Below are 15,513 nucleotides of genomic sequence, written 5' to 3'. Positions count from 1 at the left end.
GAGAGCAATAAATTCTTTATTCTATGAAAAATGTAGGTGTCCTGTGGCTGCTATCTGGTGCAAGTCCTCTTTTTAAAAAAAGTATCTTATATAGCATAGTTTCTATTTTAACACTATGTTATAACCTAAAACTATATTTAACACACTACTTAAGAAAATTAATACAGCATAACTTTCTAACATAACGCACACAATATTCATTTTAATATTTGCAAAAAGCCAATCATAAAATATGCATTTTTCACACGATGCCCTGGGGGTAGAAGGGTTTTGCTTGTGAACTGGGAACCCCCCATCCCTCTCTCCTGAGAGCTGGCTGATCCCCCCATCACTGGTTGTGGATTTTCCAGCGTGGGAAGAGCTCCCCCAGGCTGCTGCAGGCGGTGCCGGTGCCTTGGGAGCACCCAGGGAAAGGGAGAGCTGACTGCTGGCCGAAGCCATGCCATCACTTTAATTTCTCTTCATCCACATCAGGCTCCTTTCAAGCTGCCAGGCGTCCGCTGCTCCTCCCAGGCTCACGATCACCTCTCTCCTTCTGCCTTCTTGGATGTTTGCCATTCCTGCTTTGCGGCTCCCCAACGCTCTCCCGTCCCTCTTCAGCTCCCCCAGCCCTTTCTCCCTGTTGTGTTTGTCAAGAAAAAATAATGAGCTATTCAGGCACACACAAAAATCTATACATCTTCTGCATTAAATAAATACCAGCTCGTGTTTGACTCTCTCTCTCTATATATATCCTGAACTTTCTGTCTCTTTAACATGGTATCCTAGGCAACCTGGATTATCACACTGGAAATACAACTATCCCAGCTTTTCTTCTTTTAATATAAAGATTAACCTTTGCACATCATCTGAAATTTTAAGAAAGTTCATAACCTGATTATGCCTAAACTCCATGAATTATTCATTTGTCTGCCAGTAAGTGAGATCAGATTTAATTACATTTGAGGGACATCTTCTACAGAATTAAATATTGAAATCCTTGTTTGTCTTTGTTGGAGCCTGAAACACAACATTGGCCTTTAAATGAACACACATACCCATGGCATTAGTTAAAAAGTTAAATTAAAATCAGTTAAGAAGTTAAATTTAAAAAATACCAATACCTCATTCAACAAAACAATAGGCATGTTTAATTGTTTGTATATTAAACCAAACACAACTTTATCTGACAACAAAATTAAACCAGCAATAAATTAATACTACATTATCAAGAATGTGGCTGTGAGTCATATACAATATTTATAGCACAGGAGATCAGTTTCTTCAACAGCTATAGGCTGATACCAGCCATCAAAAAGCATGTATCAATAACAAAGTCACAGCCTCTTGCCATATTTGGCATGCCTTAAATTCAAATTCAAAAGAGAACTTTAATTGTAATCGATATTAGTTGTCTGTGTAAGCACTTTACAGAACAATTTTACTCTGAAGCACTGGTAAAAAGCATCTTACAAGAGCTATAAGAATAATAATACAAATGCTTCCACCATTTCAAAGAAATTCATTGCCAAAACCCAAGATATAATCAAGGTTTTCACCCCACCAAAATTTATTCTAAGGACTGACACACCCCTGCACCTCAATTCATACACATGTGTAACCCAGAAAATTTTGGTGTAGCCATTCCCCAGTAAAACTAGAACTATATCCCAGTTAAGCCACTCCACAATTTCTCTGTATTGAGAGCTTTAATTTGGAGGTTTATTTTATTTGGGACTGCTAATGCAAATCTAAATTTCAGGACAGCAAGCACTCTTGTTTGTAGGGCCTGATGCACAGGCTGGTTCCCTTGGCAGCCAGAGGAGATAGAGCCACATTCACCTTATCCCCCATCCCCACAGCCTGAGATGAGACTTGGCAGGGGAAGAATTTACACTGCCTCACTTTTTCTGCCTAAAAGTTGATGACACAGATATTTCTTCTCCTACGGTGTTTCAAGCCCTACTGAGAACAGCCCTATTTAAAAGGCTGCCTTTTAAAGTGTGTCATTCCCAAGCCAAAACAGAGAGGTTGGTTTTTACTTGTATCTCCTGGTGGTTTGATTTTCCTGGGTTTTTTTTGGCTTTGTTTTGGTTTGGTTTTTGTAAATGGAAATAAGCACACCTCGTGTGTCTGTGGGCTGGGTTTTGGTGGGCAGGTTTTGGTTGTGGGGTGGGTACAGGGCTGCCGTGTCTGGCATCCAGCCAGGGTCAACCCACTACAATCTGAAACTCTCCCTGGATATTTGCCTTTTCCAAGGCACACTGAAAGGATCTGGAGAGCAAGCTCAGCACCCAATTCCTTCAAGCAGCTCCTCTTCAAAGCCTGCAGCTGCCTTAGTGCAAATTTACACCTGCACATGCAAAAGCTCATTGGACTGGGAAGCAAACATAACATTTGGTGACATATAAAGGATAAGGCTTCCCAAACCTCTGCATAAAGCCAGCAGCAGCCCCCTGAACCTGCCATAACCAATGAGAACACACAAAAATCACCCTTGTGGGTTTATCCCAGGTTCCAATGTATAGTTTAAATGTGTGTGGCTGCAAAACCAGGACAGATCCCAAAAATTGCTCCCCTGCATCTTTTTTAAGCCCCCAAAGCTTTACATCTAAAGTAATTTTCAAGTCTACCCTGGTGGTTTTTTCCTATGAGATATCTTCTTGTGGTTTGTTTCCCATTGCAAGGCAGCAAAATGGATAACATTATATTTTAATACTTTAATATACAACATTTTATTGGTTAGTGAAATATTAATGAGTCCTCAATGCATCCTTATGTAACAACTGTAGGTGTCTAGACTGCCTGCTTCCTTCAAAACTGCTATGCTGCATAAATTTAGGTTTTCTGTTACTTTTCCAAGTGCATCATTTTCTTATGGGAACAAAGACTTTATGGATCATTTTTTCCACATAGCAGCTCTCTGAGCCCTGGGGTCTTTGAGCCCAAAGTCTTGCAGGGATTCACAGGAGGATTTCAGGATGCACAAAGATTACCCTGACTCCTGCAGTATCCCAGTAAATGTTATGTTCCCTCCTTTCACAAATCAGGATATTGCATTATACAAACACGTTCTTTCAGAGGCCACAACTCAAACACACATTTAGCCAGGCACTGCAGCAAGAAATTTAGCACAAGCTAAAATCCCGGTGGTCTTATATTTGTGCCAAAATGAAGCCTCAATGGGACTTTAAACACGTGCTTGATGCTAAATCCATAACAGGCCTGGCTGAACTGAGACAGGTTCAGACATGGGCAGGGAAGGCTCTCCCAAGCTGTGGGGAGCTGCAGCTTTTCCCTGCTGACATCAGAAAGGCACCTGCAAAGAAATTGCAGAACATGCAGCAGAACAAGAGTTTCACTCCGGTTTGGGGTTTGCTTTTTTCTTACTAAAAGCAGATCAGTTTTTTTCCACATTTATCAGTTTCTCTGGGTCTGGATTGAAGGAGACAGTAGTTCCTGTTGGGACTCAGGTGTTTATTATTTCTTATCAGTAAAACAGTCTCACAACCATGAGTTCAGCAGCTTTTCATTAGCAAGGCACAAAATGGCTACAAGGTCTTAGTGCTCCCCTGGGGGTCAGGACACCCCAGAGCAGACAGAGAAATATTCACTGTACCCTAGGTTTCCACACACATGGCAAAATTTGAATTTTCAAATTTATCTATTCAAAAAGACTGTCCGTTTGCCTGGTGTCTCACTTCCAGTCCTTCCTTATTTCAAATCCCAAGGTGCATTATTTTTCAGTACATATAACACACACAATACATGAAAATTTCACTCAAGTTTTCTGAGATTTTGATGGCAAAGAGCATAAAGTCTGTTAACCACCCTATGACAAGAAAGTCTAAAAGCCAGCTACAAGACTTTAGAAACCAGGGACACTCCTAGGTGCTGCTTACATGTTCTGGAGGAGCAGTAGCTCTGAGATCTTTCAGTTAACTTTTTCTGCTAAGAAAAGCTAAAACAGAGACATTTCTTGCAACTTTGCAGGGGCAGTTTTCTTCTGTGAGCAGCTGCCATGTTCCTTCCAGCAGAGGATGCTCTGGTTTTGCATGTCCTTACCACTATAACATCAAGATATGTACAAGAAGGAGCACAGGGCAGAGTCCTTCAAACTCAGTGTTTGCTTCCTGAAGAAATCCTCTCCTGGTTTTAAAGCATGGGATTGTTACCCTGGGGAAGCATTTGACACCTTGAAAAGTCAAGCAGTTTATTGATGTCTCCTGAAAAGGAACCAAAAATATAAAATAGAGGCTCCTGCCTCTATGATTTGTTCAAGATCATGCAGCCAGAACTAGTAAAGACTATCTCCTCTTCAGAAACACTCTTGATTTGATGAAATTCATGTATTTGAAAGCACTGGCCAGAGCTGAGAGTAGCAAATTATGTCTGAAATGTGCCTTTATGAGCCCATCCAGCTCCCACAAAAATCAATAGGATCCTGCCCGTGTTCAGCTCAGAGCCTGGAAGACAGATTACCTTCCTGGGAGTGATCCTTCACAACAGAGCTGCCTGAGCAAAGAAAAGGGAGAAGTTATTTCCCCAGCAGATGTGTTCCCTGGGCCAAATGCTCTGAGGTTCTCTCTCCTGCCACTCAGGCACAGCACAGCTGCCCTGCTTTCCAAAAGCTTCGTGCAAGTGTGGGGCTGCAGGTGAGCACTCTTTTCACCCTGACCCTGAAAAGCCTTCCCTCCCTAAAAATATGAAAAGTCAAGAAAGAGATTAAAAAAATAAATAAGTGTTTTAATAACCTGGCATTTAGGAAGAAAATGGCTAAGAAGAGTGAAAGGGATGCACAGCCATTCTCCTTAGTCTTTTGCCCTCCCCTCTGAGCAGCTGCTAATTTTTTCTGCTCTGTAAACACTGTTATTCTGTGAGCAATGCTGAGCTCCTTGCTGTTTCTGGAATTAGCAGAGCTCATTGGAGTCACCTGGAGTTAATGCTGCTGGTTTTTAATCCCCTCTGATCTATTTCAGAACCCCTGGTTGTGGTAGGATGAAAGTCACTCGAGTTCTGAGTTCACGTTTGTTGTATTTCCCCTGTGGATAGATGGGGGCCCTGCTGTGGAGAGGCCTGGAATGAAGTCTGAGATCCCCCATGAGTGGCAATCCCTGGATTTTAACAGGGCTGAGTTCACTCAGGCTCTTCAGGAAGACCCTTCTGTATGGCAAACCCTCCGCAGAATTCAGGGGCTTGAGCTGAGCCCTCCCCAGAGCTGGAAACACTCCTTGCTTCAGTCCCTCCCTCTCTACACAGATTTCTTCCAGGAGATCTCACTTTTTTTGACCCTCACACCACAAGTGAGGGCCCTGCCAGCCTTTCAATTAGGAGAATATCATATTGTCACTTGTCAGGACTCAGCTTTGAAGACGCTGGAGACGGCAAACAAGAAAAAAGTGAAGACTCTGCTTCAATCCAGAAACATGGTCCAGCCCCAAATTCACTGACACAAACCACATTTTGTAGGAAGAGGGCTGGAAACTGAAAAAAACCCTCAGGATGTTCACAAGGATTAAAAACAGACTCAGGTGGAGAGGTGGAGGTGCTCAAAGGGGTTTCAGTAGAAACAGGTTTTGCTTTTTGTTGGCTCCATAAGGCTGATATCATTCTTTGTGACACTGGGCTAGGAGTTTTATTCACACCTCCTGCCAATTCCTGTTATGCATGTCAGTTTTGGTTGCCTGTAGTAGGGTGTCTTATTGATGTCACTTCTTTTCTGCAGTGCTACTGCCTGGGAGCATTTGGTTGGAAACTCAGCTTCTAAAAGCTAAACAACCTGAGAAGGTCAATCCAGGAGACACAGATCCACAACGTGCAGTGGGACAATGCAGAGTTTGCCCCTGTCTTAAGGTGAATTTAAATGCCTTGAGGGGAATGTTACTTAAAGTGAGCCGGCCAAACCACGTGGCCAGAATATGAGCAAAACTGGAAATAAAACTGCTCCTGTCATCATTGCTGTAATAGCAATTAGGGACTGGGAAAAAGTATAAGGGGAAGCTTTAGAGTCATTCACTGGAGACATTAGGACAAGATTATCCTAATCTTCAGTTATAATATGTTCCTTAATGACAGAGGCAGTGAGATCAAATGTTTTAGCACATTCTTACCAATAAAAGTGGGATTTCTTATGGTAGTCTATAAAAAGCACTAAAACCTATTGCACTTCTGTAGTTTTGATGTTGTTTTCAAACAAAAAAGGCAGCAGCTCCCCAAATGTAAATCTTGGCTCCAGCCTACTCCCCTAATGACCTGCTTTGTCCATTGATTCTACAAAACATTATTCAGTCACACCAGCAGCCAAAAAAACATGAATAAAACTTCTTAAATCTATGTTTGCTTCACTCAGTTCAATCCTAATACTCAGATGCTTTACAGTACCTTTGGTGTTCTAAAATGAAAGTCGTACTTTGGACTGCAGCAGAATTCAGCTTCTTGGGAAACAAACGCTTCCATTGCACACTTGCTATTTCCTATCATAATATGAAATATGTTTTTGAAGACAACTGCATATACATCAAGTCCCTAAACAGTTCTTTTAAGGCACAAAAGAAGCTGGAGGTTGCACAGAAACTTTTAGATTTGTTATCAAACTTTAAGTGTTGTGCAGCTCAAAAGTGATCCTAAATACAAAGATAAGAGAGACCCTGTTGTCTTTCCTGTAAAAACACAGCCTTCTCTTCTTAAAAAAGCTCCAAGCTGAGAAGAAAATTAATTCATTCTTACAAGGACAATGGTGAGCAAAGTAACAGCTGCCAGAAGACAGCATCTTCTTGAAGCAAAACTATTTAATTTTACAATATTGCAAGGTTCCAAAGAAAAAGCTTTTCTAAAAAAAAAAAATATTTCATTACATCACCTTTTACTCCCATATATGTGGAAAAAAATCTGATTTCTGTTATAAAGGAGACACAATGGGCAGTAAATTCAGTGTGCCAGGGGCAGATGTCAGCTGGAAGTGTGAACACCAGTTCTTGAACTTGCCAGCATGAACATTCCACTTTTAATTTCCCATGCTCAGTCATGTGATGAGCTCAGCTCAAGCTCTGAGTCCTGTAGGGGTGGGAAAGGCTGTATCTCAGCAGAGCAGCTGCCTCCCTACCTGCTGCTGGTTGAGCAAATGAAAAAGGGAAAACTTGTGGCTTTTTCTTCCCCTCCCTCTCTTTGTGTTTGGTCTCTGGAAACTGAGCCTGCTGTGCAAGGACAGAGCTGCTCACCTCCTGTAATTTCAGCAAAACTACCAAGGATGCTTCCCAAAAGCCTGGGCAGTGCAGCTGCCCATCACATCCTTGCTTCTCCTCAAAAACATCTTCAAAACTCTTAGTGACAGGCTCACTGACACAGCTTTTGTGCAGAGGTAGGCAACTTGCATACACACAAAAACGATGAAAGAAGGTAATCATGCTTTTCCTATGTAAAGTTTCAAATGGAAGTGGAAACAAAGAAAGAACTGTAATTAAATTTCCCCAGGCAACCCCTTTTGTCATTCCAAAAAAAATATGCCAATTAATGCTAAATATAATATTCCAAAGAAATTCTAATAACATTAACACAGTTTTATCACCCTTCAAAGAAGAATTTTGTTGGATGTGAGTCAGTACTGAAGGCATTTGAGCACAAGTTTCCAAGAACAATATACATATTGTTTCCTAAATTCTATATACTAAATCTGCTGTTGTAGAGGATGGCATTTGAAGACAAAGAGCCATTGAATCTTTTCCTTTTGGCTGACCTCGTTTTGATTATAGAATTGACAATAAGCTGCAAATATTTATTATGATAATCTCTGCTGTTTGCATTTTAGTTGCTATTAAGTGCTAAGATAGCAGGGTAGACACTTTGCTATAAATACAAATCAAATTCCAAAACTAATAAACAAAGTCAGTGGGATATTGTCTAGAAAATGTAATCAAATAATACTCATTATCATCTCCCAAATTTTCTAAGAGGCTGAACAAATCATGTTAGGAAGGTGCAGTTCTCATTGACATTCCCTGCCCATACCTGGGTTTTCCCATGTGAACTCATCTCCCCAGCTCCCAGAGTGAGTCCCAGCTCCTTCTGGGGAACAAAGGTAGCCTCTAAAAAGCAAGAGCCTGTCACCATTTCCCATTTTTTTTTCCCTCATTTAAGGTTGGAGCTGTACTGGGAGCACAGGTTGATGTGTGTGCTCTCAGCATCACCTTGTCACAAGTGCTGGGGCTCATGTGACAGCATCTCAGGGACTTTCTAGAGCATTCAGTATGAGGCACACACATCACTTGGAAGGGGATACATATCAAAAATGCCTCCTTTAACCTGAAATAAACACCACAATCAGCAAAATGCATTCAGATACCATTTTTTTTTTCTGCAAAGGTAACTGTTTCTGCCCCTCCCCAGGTTCTGGATAATGCCTGTTGATAATTTGATGTTCTGTTGGGTAGGAGCACAGAGAGCTGTTTCCCACTTAGGTTCTGGAAATTGGGGCAGGCAGAGGGGATTTTGCCAACTGTACCACTCACCAAAGGGACTGCTGGCAGCCCAGGCAGCATCCTCTGCAGAGCCTGAAAGGTTTTACTCCACAGCTGAGAGTCCCTCCCAGCTCATTACCTCCAAAATGAAATTAAGGGCATCCTTATCCACAGGGTAAATCCCACATAGCCAAACACTCCTCTGAAATTTTGACACAAAATTTTGCACACAATAGCACTAAAATAATAAAGGAAACAATGCACAGACAGCTGTGCTATTTTTTAACAAATCCTTACCCGACTTATATCCTGAGGACAGTAAAACATCAAAAGCAATTCTAAAGTCAATTTGACAGTATCACCCTTGCTAATGCAATCAGATATCCCTCTGTTTCTTTTTGAAAGGAAGTTAGGCTGGAAGAAAGTGTACCTGCTTTCCAAGGGGAATGCCTCAGCCTCAGGCAGCACCTTCCTCTGCAGAATTTTGCTGTTCCACTTCTAATTCCAAACTCTCCTGCTACCAGGGAGGCACTTTTGGAGGAGAGAGGGAAAAAAAACCACTCAGATGAAGCATATTTACTAATTCCAAACTCTCCTGCTACCAGGGAGGCACTTTTGGAGGAGAGAATAAAAAACACTCAGATTAAGCATATTTAGCTTTTGGGGTTTTTGTTTTTATACAGAATTAACAAGCATTTCAAAGTCTCCTTCCACCAGAGACTGCATTAGTGCATATTCAGGAATTGGTCTAACTTACATTTCAGATCTTTAGAGCGTGTGAAGAACTTTTAATGATGGCTTCATTGGCTAAGTGGGGAACACTGTGGGGATGAACAACTGTTATGGTGTTATGTAGGATAAAAAGCCATGTCATTCCTGCCTAGATCTACAAACATTCCTGAATTTCTTCCTGAATGGGAAATTAAATGTGCTAAGTGGAAAAAAAAATTAAAAATCAAACCAAGAATCTTTAATAATTTGCTATTTTCAAAGAGATTTGTGTCAAAGGTTCTCCTGTACACACTCTAGTGTATTTTTTTTAATAGTTTCCTCTTTCCACATTATGGGACTTCATGTTTGACTTCAACCAGAAGAAAATAATATTTTATTATAATTTTTAAGCAATAAATGACTAAAAAATATACAGGGGAGAATCCCAAAAGCCCAGCTCTCTTTAAGAAAATGGTGATTTTGCTTTGCCACTGGCAATGGGTAAACTGCAAAGAACACAACATCAAACTCTCGTAAATACTTTTAAAAGTTACACTCAGCCAAAAAAATTTTTACTAAAATACATTTGATATCTCAATGGTATCTGAAATATAAATCAATATTTAAAACTAAGTAAATCTTAAAATCCTGCATTTTTCATGGAACTGAGTAATAATTTTAATGACATTATAAAGCTTAAATGATTTTGGTAAAAGCTTATAAATATGGAAGTCTAAGCATCTTTTCATGGATAATAAAGACCAGAAGAAAATACAAATAAGCCATACGTTTAAATACAAGCTTATTTCTATAGGGCCTAGCTAAGATCTACACATTACCACCCAATTACTTCTATGGGATAAAATGCCAATATCAGAGTGGTATTTTTACCCTGTTGTTTTGTCCCACACAATCTCTACCTGAACCCATTTCCTTCTCTCCTGACCGTTACTTTCATCTCCTGTATCTTCAGACCTCTTTCTGTGCATTTGAAGTTATTCTTGTTGCTCAGCCAAATCTGGGGTCTCATACAATATGTTTGATATAGGAATAGAGAAAAGATGTCTTTCTCCAGGTAATGAGTAATTTTTCTAGATGGCTTTCTTCCTATGGAGAGAAAAGCAAATGAATTTTTTGAAACTGAATTTTACTGAATTTAGCCTTCGCACACTCACTTCTTTATTTCAGATTTTCTACAACCCTCACTAAACCTGATCACAGTAATTAATTACCACATACCATCCTTTGAAAGCACACGTTGGACTAGCCAGACAAGAGGTTTGGAGATTAGCAGCCCTTATTTAAATAAGCACCACAGCATTATCTGCTTCCCAGGTGCCCTGCACAGTAAATTCACTGAATTAAAGCCACCTGACAGCAGACAAGCAGCTGATCCCCGTGCTGCTCATGGGCTTCAACTGCATTAGTTAAGAATCATCCAAATAAACTTCTGGTGTTACAAGGAGTATCCTAAATTACTCCAGAGCAGGGGGGTTGCATGTTTCAGGAGTATCTTCATTAAGCCTAGGGACAGACAACACCGTGCCCACCTGCTTAGATTTCACCTTCAAGCTGTGGCACATAAAATAAAGCCCTGCATCTCAAATACAGGGACTGTCCTAATACTGGGAACAGGTTTAGGACTTACATCCAGCTGAGCAGCTTTGGCTTCGTGCACAGCATGGCACACAGAGAAAGTCAGTCAGGATTTTCCACTAACCCATCCTTCCTGAATAGAATCTAACTAATTAAGAGTCAATTTGATTCAATTACAGCGGCAAGCCAAGTTCCCAGAAGACAGAGATGAGGCTGATAAGGCCTTTTGAAAGCACAAAATCTAGACTGCAATTATGTTTTACAAGGCTCCCCTTCAAAGAGCTGAGTTTCCCAGGGGAGGTCTCAGCAAGAGGGCTTGGCTCTTGCAGGTGGCCCCAGCCCCACACAACATCCAGGTATCAAAGGTGTAGCTCTGTCACCAGTATTAGCAACTCCAGACAATTTCAAATATCTGGAGCCACTAATTATCTCGGAGACATTATGGAACAACTACATTTTAATTTTTTCTTATGACTGAGTTTGCTTTGAAGAAGAGCATTTCTTATTCAACCACTAATTATCTCGGAGACATTATGGAACAACTGCATTTTAATTTTATTTTTTTTCTCATGACTGAGATTGCTTTGAAGAAGAGCATTTCTTATTCAGTAATATTCTCCTAACAAGGTGTGCTTCAGCACTGATTTACATCTGTGACTGGCTGTGTAAATTACACTGCACACAGAGGCTCAGGTGCCTCTAACACCCTGTTTTCCATTATTCTGAGTAGCCAAGCAATAAGTGTGTTTTAATTGGAACCAGAAACACATACTTGATGTGACCAGGAGTGCCTTTTGCAGTGGTACTGGGTGGCTTGCATTTAGATCCAGGCTTCCCTGGAGTTTAGAGGTGAGCATGTGAGCTGCAGCTAAAATTAATATTTCCTCCTTCTGAACACTGAGATATTGAAGCAGAAAAACAATCTTATTCCATGGCTCACCCCTCTGACCTGCATCCTCCCCAGCTAACAAGGGCTGGGGGAGAGACACTCTGCTACTCATTTATTGATGCTGCTCAGAGATTGCAAACTTCATGTTGTTGCAAAAGTTGCAAAGGCTGTTTTTGATTTAAAGAAATCACAAACATCTCTGGCACTGACAACTTTGCCAGCCCATCTTTCATTCCTGAAGGGTTTAAGGAAAACCCTCACCAGCCTGGAAGGAGCCCTCAGTCTGACACACAGCTCAGTGACAGCTCAGAAAAAGGTCCCCTTTTTTTCTAAGAGTTAAGATCAAGCATCTCCTCATTATTTTGCAGTTGTACACATTTTTCATCTGTATTAAATATCTTTCCTCCTAAATGCTGTCAGTCAGGTGCAAGTCGTGGGATTCCAGGGTGAGCTCTTCAGTAACATCCCAACCAACCTTGCTGAAATCTACCCCCTTGACATGTGGCAACCCTTTTCTGTGTAGTGAAGAATTCCCCTATCTTCAAGGAAAAGCATTTTCAATATTTGGGGCTGCATAGTTCTCCAGACCAGCACAATGTCCTCACCCTGTTATGAAGTTAATAATAAAATATTAAAAATGTAATCCTTTGGTATTAATTATTTCTGCTGCACTATTAAAACTGCACTGAAACAACATAATGCAGAAGAGAATCACCTCCTCCACATAGAGAACTCCATGGTTTAACTCACATGCCAATAATCTTCCTCAGCTGACAGACTGTTGGGTTCATACAGACACATATTATTAGTGGCATATTGCCTGCTAATAATAAAAAATATGTGAGAAGTGGAGCTGTAAATCATATTCATGGCTCATTACCATCTACAGTCCTACTTAAGTGCTACATGTGGTTTTCCACTCCTACTCCAAATGGTTTTGCACACCTGCTTGCAACTAAAAATCGATTGAAAACTCTGAAATTTGACACTGCAATGTCCAAAAGTACAGCTAAACCTGTAAAACTGTATCTGATGATAAATCAGTGAAAGTCTAAAATCCCACACTAAGGCAATGATGACCATTACCAAGGGGTAGAAACTTTCTTGAATTCCCCAGCTTTGCACACTGAGCAGACAAATGTGTAATTCAAAATTATCCCCACATTGCTGAGCTGCTCCTTTATCCTGGATTGTTTTTATTTTATTTCAGGGACTTGTGTATCCCTAAAATAAGTTGGTTTCTCTCCCTTAAAAAATGCTATAGAGCTGACATAGCCCATTTTTCCCCCCACACATTACAAACAGAAATCAGAAAAAATGCAGTATATTCAGTACTGCAAATATAACCTGAAACATTGGTGGTGGAACAAATTAGACAAATTTAATTTCATTTTTCACATTTGCTCATTTAGCCAATAAACAGAAATGGAACTCAAATTAGCTTATTAGAACCACTAAACCAATACATTTCTGTTCTGGAAATAGGTCATATGTCTCACTTATGAAGAGTTATTAAATAGAAACCTTTCTCAAAAAAATCTCTTAACAGATTCCCTTCCCAAACATAACAAATGAACTCATAAATAGACACAATATTCATAATACCTAAAGACTTATTGCTGTTGTAGTCTCAATGCATTCTTTTAGTGCATTCCAACTCTATTCAGACTGCCTTACAGCTGGCAGGATAGGGCAGGAAAAAAATCACCTAACAATGGAAAAACTATACAAAATGTCATTCAGAATGTGGCATTATGTGAAAATGGGGTGGGAGACTCCAAGGTTACCTGAAACAAAGCTTGGGGCATGGAATTTCATCCAACATCCACACTGGAACAGGCCAAAATGCCTGTGTGCATTGCCTGTGTGCCCATTTTCAGCACCTTCAAGGCCAACAGGAAAGTGAAATTATTCTCATAAAGAAAATATAATTAAAGGATTCAATGCACAATTCAATTTTTTTCCACTAAATTTTTACTGCAATAATCATAATTCTTTTGCTGGTTTCCTCCCCAAGGCAAAACTAATTTGTCCTAAAGGATCACACAGTGCTGGTTTCCAACTCTGTGGTCTGGTCTAAAAATCAAACACACACCCCCCCTCCCCCCTTGACTTCTGCTGGGTTTCATGTCAAACAAATTCTTTCCAACATTGCACAGGGACAGGACAAAATATTTCAGAGATGAAAATAAAGGTGTAGCCAGTGATTAGACAAAAGACAAGCACATCCCACTCCCTTCAGGAGGCACAGCAGTAGAAATCACAGCTAAACTTATCAGTAGCTGATTTCTTACCCCCAGAATTAAAGCACTTTATTTTAAATACACTCACTACACCTACTCACACTGAAATGTGGAAGTTCCTGCAAATAAGAAGAGGCAATTACTTGTGCAAAGCAGTCAGGATTAATGTTAAATTTACCATCTGATGATGTTTAAAGAGCACTTAGAACATCATTCTCTCTGTGTGTTCATGAGAAAATGCTGGTTTTCTTATTAATTAGAATTTCATTAGATGGGTATAAATGATAATTTGAAGCTGTAGGAACTTTTTAGGCCTAGGCATGGGATGTAATGGTCTGAGTATGTGGGAATAACAATTTAGGTCACACAGACCTTGCCTGTAAAACTCCAGGTTAACAAGGGGTTTTAGTTCTGATTTACACCAAAGGTGGGGAGCACAGAATCATAGAAAAGATTCCTTATTTACCTTCACCTTAAAGAGGATGTGTAAAGCATTCTTGCTGATACAAATCAAGATATAAATCAATATATAAAAACACCAGCAAATTGTCAGGTCCCCAAAAAGCAATCACTGAAAAGAAGGAGAAACCCTTAGAATCACAGAATCATTAAGGTTGGAGGAAATCTCCAAGATGGCCAAGCCCAACCTTTGACCAAACACCACCCTGGCAATTAAACCACAGCACTGGATGTCACATCCAGTCATTCACTGAACACTTCCAGGAATGGTGACTCCACCACCTCCCTGGGCAGCCCATTCCAATGCTTGACAATCCTTTCCATGAGGAAACATTCCCTGATGTTTAACCTGAGCCTCCTCTGGTGTATCTTGAGGCTGTGTCCTCTTCTCTTGCTTGTTTGGAAGAAGAGGTCAGCCCACACCTGGCTACACCCTCCTTCCAGGGATTTGAGCCTCCTTTTCTCCAGGCTGAACACCCCCAGCTCCCTCAGCCTCTCCTCATAGTATTTACTCTCTAGATCCTTCACTAGCTTTGCTGTCCTTCTCTGGACATGCTCCAGTGCCTCAAAATCCTGTTAAAATAGTAGAAATCTAGCTACAGGTTTTTTTTGGTGGGCTGCATTTCTGGAGTTTATATAAGCACGTCTGGGGAAAAAAAAAAAAATTAAAAAAACCCAACCTACTGCTAGAGGTGTTTATATTAAAAAAAAAGTAAAATTCAAAGTACTGGCAGCCAAAGCAAGAAGCAAGGAATTCACCAGAAATAGTCTGTGAGGGAAGTTAAGAACCATCTGCTTGGAAGAAGTCTTGTAACTGCAAGGAGTCTCTAAGGTACCAAAGAAGGCTTAGGTTTCACTGCAAGATCAATGAAGAATTAAAAGAAAATACAAGTGTATGCAGAACTGTCCAAAAATCAGCTGAAGTGAAGTACTCCTGATGCAGCATTTCTCCTGCTTCAGTTTTGCTTCCAGGAGCATCTCCTGTGACAGCTGGAGCTGCTGCAGGGGTTCTGGCATCACAGGCTCTTGTCAAACACTTCTAAATTCAAGGACCAAATAAAAGGGGGGGGGAAATGAAAATAATAAGAATAATTTTCCCCAGTGGTTTGTCCAAACATGTGCATTGTATAACACAAGGAGCATTATCAGCTGAGGATGGTTGACAGACTCCCCACTTCCCACA

The 15,513-nt window shown here is 40.5% G+C and overlaps 1 long non-coding RNA gene across 1 annotated transcript; it reads right to left on the bottom strand.

The window, feature by feature from the left end:
* Positions 1–8,881: 8,881 nt before the first annotated feature.
* Positions 8,882–10,411, bottom strand: LOC120506263. Its single transcript, XR_005628465.1, has 3 exons — positions 10,383–10,411; positions 9,190–9,253; positions 8,882–8,963 (listed from the first exon to the last, which is right to left on the bottom strand). It is a non-coding gene; the product is annotated as an uncharacterized LOC120506263 (long non-coding RNA).
* Between the last annotated feature and the right edge of the window lie 5,102 nt (positions 10,412–15,513).

The sequence above is a fragment of the Passer montanus genome, unplaced genomic scaffold, assembly GCF_014805655.1.
Source record: "Passer montanus isolate IOZ18808 unplaced genomic scaffold, ASM1480565v1 scaffold102, whole genome shotgun sequence".
Taxonomy (NCBI): Eukaryota; Metazoa; Chordata; class Aves; order Passeriformes; family Passeridae; genus Passer; species Passer montanus.
This window is presented reverse-complemented; position numbering and strand designations above follow the sequence as displayed.